This window comes from Octodon degus, unplaced genomic scaffold, assembly GCF_000260255.1.
Source record: "Octodon degus isolate 3935 unplaced genomic scaffold, OctDeg1.0 scaffold00199, whole genome shotgun sequence".
Classification (NCBI taxonomy): domain Eukaryota; kingdom Metazoa; phylum Chordata; class Mammalia; order Rodentia; family Octodontidae; genus Octodon; species Octodon degus.
Window position 1 is genome coordinate 2,261,951 of NW_004524775.1, and position 6,674 is coordinate 2,268,624.

The window sequence follows — 6,674 nt, forward strand, 5'->3', positions numbered from 1 at the left end:
GCCGTTAGCTCGTCCTGAGGTCTTCTCGGCCTGCAGGCAGCTAGCTGCTGAGGGCTTTCTGGATGAAACTGAAGTACAGATTCTCGCTCCCTGCTCCCCTGCTTCCCGGCTTCCCGAACTGAAGACACCGTTAAAATATTTCATTGGAGAGTGCGTGCTCTTCCAAGCAATGTCACCAGGAGAATATCAGCTTTTTCCAGTTTAGGATCCAGTCCTTTACGTACAAATAAAAGCAAAAACTAAGAAATAGCTATTCTCAGAGTCGACTGTGTGCAGAATCGCAGCTGCCACCGAGCCGCTCATAAGCAGCGACGTGACGCCGGCTCCCGCAGAACGGGCACTGCAGACAGACCTTCAACCCTCCTGGGGCGAGTCCCCCTCCCGCCAGCTGCGTGGGCAAAGCGCTGGCCTCCTGCCGTCACAGGACAGGGTCACCACCCAGCAGACCTCCTGCTCGCCTCCTGTGTCCCCTGAGGAGTCGGCCGTGAGGTAGGCCCTCACTGTGCACTGGTATTTACACCGTCAGACACTGTGCCATTCCACGTCATCACTGGGAAGCCGCAGAAAGCCCTCCCAGTTCAGGGACTCTTGCTGGAACTTACGAAAGCAGATTGCGAAAGATGTTTAAGCGTATCACTACCTGGAATTACGCAGTGGTCCTCCTTGTCCAAGTGCGATGCGTTACAGGACCCGCAGCACGAGCCAGGCTGCAGAACATACCAAATCGTCTACACACACTACTCGTGCTGTACTGATCAAGTCTCTCTACTGTAGCGAACACCTGAGTGAATCTACTTTAAAAGAGGAAAACTTCACTTTGGCCCACAGTTGGGGAGTGCAGTCCACGGCCTGCTGGCCACACTGCTTCGGCCTGTGGCCACGCAATCCACCATGAGGTGAGCAAGGGTCCTCTCACCTTATGATCCAGGAAGCCAAAGTGGAAGACTGGTGGACCACAGCGTTTGGAGGGCACACTCCTAGTGTGGCTGGGACAAAGCCTGTCCCCAAGTGTTCCGGGGCTCAGAGCTGGCTTTTGGGGAGTGAGCAGTTCATACCGCCTCTAATGTCATTGGTGGGTTTATCTCTGTTGATCAGGTCGGCATTTGATAGCATTACTGAAAGGAGGTGGACACAACAGATGGCGCAGCCAGGCAGGAAGTAAGCCATGGGCCCCGCACGGGGGTCGCCGTCTGGTCCCAGCCCCTTCTCGTGCATTTCTCCACCTCTGCTTCCTGGCTGCCCTGACGCAATCAGCGTCTGTTGCCACCTCCTCACCATGAAGTCTCCTCCTCCGACAGGCCTAGCAGCAGTGGAGCAGAAATGTTGGATTAAAACTGTGGGTCAAAGAAGGCCTTTTCTGCTGCAAGCTATTTTCCTTATGTACTTCATCATGGGGCTAGAAAAGCAGCAGAGCCTCTGATGAGCAAATCCCAGTGACCCGGGGCCCCCACCAAACCCCTCCTCTAAAGCCCGTCACTTCCCAGTAGTGCTGGGGACCAAAGCTTCAGCACTGGAGACTCAGTGTCTCTCTGTCTCTCTGTCTCTCTGTCTCTCTGTCTCTCTGTCTCTCTCTGTCTGTCTGTCTCTCTCTTTCTCCCTCTCTCTCTCTCTCTCTCTCTCTCTCTCTCTCTCTCTCTCTCCCTGTCATCTCCCTCCCTCCCTCTCTTCATCTATCTTATTGTGGTCTAGTGAGCTGCAGGCAACTGCAGCCATGATAACTTAGGGCCGTAACGGGGGCACTGCCAGTACACAGAAGACCTAGAGCTGCAGCCCAGAGCCCAGGCCAGTGTACCCCTCATGTCTGCTCGCTAAAACATGCACGTCTTTGTGATTTTTCAGATTAGGAGCCCATCCTGAAAATGTTGTCCTTAGCACAAACATACCCAAATGGATTTGTTGAGTCTTAGCAATAGACCTTGACTCAAGATAAGTGTCTTGGCTCCCTCTTCATCTTTAACTCTTACAACGCTATAATGCTTATCAATTGGTGCAGATCTTTACTGGGTCCAAAGCCCTGCACTCAGTGCAGACCAACGAAAGCTGCTTCAGAGCTGTCCTCACCAAGGCAGCAGCTGGGGAGAAAGGGAAATGACACCCTGGGAACGGGCCAGAGCTGGGGCCAAGTGCATGGCGGGTTCACAGCCTACCTGTCACTCAGACTTGCACAAGCCACAGAGTCAGGCACTGCACTCAGGTGGCCCCGGGTAGTTAGATTTAAGGAGGTCATCCCTAGCAAGAGAGCTCCCAGAAAGGGGCTGAAGGACCCGGGAGAGATGAGCAGGAGGGAGGGAGAGGCCAGCCAGGGCCTCGAGGAGACTGCAGTCCAGGTGGGCCGGCGATGGCCAAGGGAAGAGAAGCAGGGCTTGCCACGCGCCTTGGGCCAGCTCCGCTCATCCGTGGAGCCCTGTTGATGCTTTGATTGTTCCTATTTTATGGATGCAGGAACAGAGGGCAACAGCTGAGCTGCAGAGAACAGAGACCAGCTCAGGCCATCAGCTCCCTGCCTCCAAAGCAGCGTGCCGCGCTGCCCGAGGCAGCCAGCGGAGGTGGGCCTCGGCAAGACGTGGAGAGGTCCTGGCTCCCTGCTGTCTTCTCTGGAAGAAAAGTGGCACTTTACAAATAGATCTAATTATTTTTCCCAAGCTTCTCAACATAAAATAAAAAGAAATAAGCTCTAATATCACCTAGGAAGTAGATATGGCTTTGTAAAGCTAAGTAGCACATTAGTACATGAAGAAAGAGGGGTGTGTGTGTGTGTGTGTGTGTGTGTGTGTGTCTGTACCTGTGGTACTGAGCCTCCGCCCTGTGTGGGGTGGCTTCTGCGCGGGCCGCAGGGCTGGCTCAGGACCTGCTCCCAGGGCCCAGGAGCAGCTGACGAGATGGGGCTGCAGGTCCGGAGCCACTGCTCTCCTCCCAGCAATCAGCACGGCATCGCTGACTGGCACCGCAAGAAACAGTGTCAGCCGCAGCATCTCTCTGTATTTTTGGTGCTTTTATTTTTGAAATCCTAAACTAGAAACAGAGCTAGCATAAGACATAAATATCCGTGGCTTGTTCTCCCTTTATAATTTTCTGCCTTTGTTTTTGATAACATACTGAATATGGACATAATAACCCATAGAGCTCAAGTAATTATTGGCCAACATTTCAAAACCAGTCAGTGAATCACAACCATCTCTTTAAACCCAGAGATTAAAGAAAAAAGACAAGAAGGAGATTTTAGCAAGTGTAGGCTGGAGGAATCTGAAGTGTTACCTGTGCCACATTCTGAGCAAATACCTTGCTGTTGACCTAACCGACACATCACTCCTGGCCCCAGCACAGGATCAGGGAGCTGCGGGCCCTCGGCTGTCTGGCCCACAGGACATGCGCAGATCCCAGCCCCACTGGCACATGCGTTCGAAGCAGTCAGGCTATATCCCTTCCTAAGACTGCGGGAAGATCCAGGTAACGCTTCAGTTCACAGGGGCTTCTGTTTGCAAGCAGTACGATTCATAAAGAAAAGCACTTAGCACAATTTTGCTTCCATTCACAAACTCTGCATTGTGTGACAAACACACCCAAGGCCATCTTCCCCAAACTGTAAAACAAATGAAGTTCATAAGCTGAGGTGCTGCTGTATCTGACTGGTCTTTACTTCTTAGAGAACTCCAGCTGCAAGCTCAAGCCTCGGCAGCTGGGGAGGCTGCTGTTCGCCCAGGCACTTCTTTGCAAAGTGGACCCACGTAGTCAGATCTGTCCGTCAGCTTTCTGTTGCCGCTACAAATGCCTGAGATAAGTCAGTTTACAAAGACAAAAGGGCTCATTCTGGCTCAGACTTTTGACATTTCAGTCGTGCTAGGCTGGTCCGAGGCTGTGGATATGTGGCTATTGGGACACCAGCTGGAGCACAAGCCCCACCTCCTGGCCCCACACTGGAAGAGAGACAGCAAGCGCCCGCAGTCCTGCTGCGTGGCCCAGGGTCACCCAGGGGCTCTACCTCCTAGAGCTTCCTTTGCCCCCGAGAACTGGGGAGCCAAGCCTTGACACAGGGACTCGGGGCTCCCGGGTCCAGACTGCTGTGCTTGGCCTCTGTTGCGCCCAAGGCTGCTGTTGCCCAAGGCTCTGTTGCCCAAGGCTGCTGGCTTTCCCAGGCCAAGAATGCCAGGAGCAGCCCCTGGCTTTTAAAACAATATGTCAGGAAATAATTAGAGCCAAGGAATTTCAAATCTTTTTGGTTTTTGTTTTTTTGGTTTTTTAGTGGTAGCAGGGATGAAACTCAGGCCCTTGTGCTTGCCAGGCAAGTGCTTATTCTACTCTGCCATCTCCCCGGCCCCTCAAACTATTACTGAAAAGTGTCTTGGCTACTGTTTCTCATTGCTGGGACAAAATATGTGACACCCAAAATTAAGGAAGGAAAGGTTTACTTAGCTCACAGTGGGGGGTTCAGGCCTTACTCGGCTGGCTCCAGGGCAGGGCGGCACACGGCAGAGGGCAGCCGTTCATGGGGCAGAAGCTGCGGTTTCCAGCAAGCCTCCCCCTCCTCACGTTGTGGGTAAATCCCCCCAGGGCTGGGGCGGCGCTCACACCCACAATCCCTGCATTGGATCATGAATCAATCACAGCCTCTAGCAGCTGCCCACATGAGCTTTGGGGAGACACCTAGATAAAACCCATAGTAGGAAGTAACTTTAAGAGATTAAAAATCATAAAATTATTTTCTTCAGGCTATAAGATGGACTGGTGTCACAGAAATAATTAATAATGGTTAAAACAACATGCTTTAAACACCACAGTAAGGTAATACTTCACTGTCATTTGGAAAGCTACTGTCAAAAATTAGAAAATAACCGTCAAGTGAGGGTACAGAAACACTGAAGGGGCATTGGTCTCCCCTGAAGCCTCTTTTCTCCTACAAGGCAGTCAGTGTATAGTGTCCTGTCGTCACAGCGGAGGCATAAACACAGTGCCAGCGCTGGGACTGTCCGCACCAGATATAGTAAAGCATTTAATCGTTGGTTCCTGACACACCTGGGAGCAGGTTAGGGTTGGTAAGAGCTTCGTGTTACCTCTCCTGGGGAAATCTGTTATTCAGCTAAGTGAAATGCATCGATTTTCTTTTCCTTTCTCTCTCTCTCTCTCTCTCTCTCTCTCTCTCTCTCTCTTTCTCTCTCTCTCTCTCTCTCTCTCTCTCTCTCTTTTTTCCTTTTGTGGTAACAGGGATCGAACTCGGGACCTTATGCTTGCCAGGCAGGCACTTACGCCATTGAGCTATTTCCCCGGCCCTGAAGTGCATTGATTTTAAAAAGTAAATTAGAACAGAATGAAGTGCTGTGGGTGCAGTTCAATTGTACAGCACTTGTCTAGAAAGCATAAATCCCTGGGTTCAGTCCCCAACACCGCAAGAGCAAACAAACAAATAAAACAAAATAAGCCAACAAGATGACAAAATCTCCAAAAGACTACTTCCAAATGTCCTTTATTTTATTGTATTTTTTTGGTAGAACTGTTTTTGGGCGAGGTTTATTTTTTTGATTTTGGTGCCCGGGACCGAACCCAGGGCTTCCGAAGGCTGGCTAGGTAAGCGCCCCACCGCTGAGCAAATCCCCGGCCCCCCAAGCGCTCTTTATTGCTTGGTCCCACACTGCCTGCAGGTTTAGTTAATGCGAGGCGCTTGCCAGGCCTCTTGCTTTGTTCTTCTCCACGTACCCAGGTTTGACCCTTTGCGTGTCTGTCTCAGGAAGCAATTCCTTCTGCACCCTGAACGAGGCCTTCCGCAGATGGTTCTGTTTCGTGGGCACCAAGGGCCTCTCGGGGTAGGGGACTTGCCATCTCTTTACCTTGGTCAGAGGATTAAAGCCCAGAAAGAGGTCTCCCGGTGTCACCTTTGGTACTTTAACAAATACATTCTTGTTTCTTTTATGTGATTTTTAGTATTTAATATGTGTGAGCAAATTAATGAACTTTTAAAATTGTTTCTAAAAAATAAAGAAATGACGATATCTTTCTGATGTTAAAAGGTCTGGTCAAGCTACATGCAGAAGCAGGACCAAAAGGCAGGTGGGGATGGAGCCGACGCAGTTCCAAAGACCTGAAATCAAGGGTCATGGTAATTGTCTAAGGACTAGAGAGGGAAGAAACCCAGGAACCAAATTCCCCGCAGGGGACAGATAGACTCTGCTGCTAAGCTATCAAACAGTCTACAAAACAGCAAAGTGTATGTGTGAGAATATTCTCATGTGTATGGGCCCGGGCACACGTGTGGATGCACAGCAGTGTCACACAAGCATGCGTGCATGGGTACAGACATCCTCAACTCACAGGGGATTGCATCTGTATAAACCCATAAGACCTTGAAAATGTAGGAAGTTATAAATGCGTTTACACACCTAGCTTACAGCGCCTGAGCCTCGCCACTTAGGAGCAGGCATGCAGGGGACTCGGCTGTCTCCTTTCATGATTGTGGCTGGCTGGGAGCAATGGCGCATACTGCCGCCCAGGAGACTGCACCCTACTCTGCTCGCCCAGGAAGCAGGGAAGCTTCAAAGATTGCATATCATCATAAAGTAAAATGAATCATAGGCTGAAGTATGGTAAGCCAGAGATGTGAGTTTCGATGGATCATTAGATAGATGGTAGGTTAGACAGATGACAGGTAAGAGAGAGACAGAGAGACAGAGAGGGAGGGAGGGAGG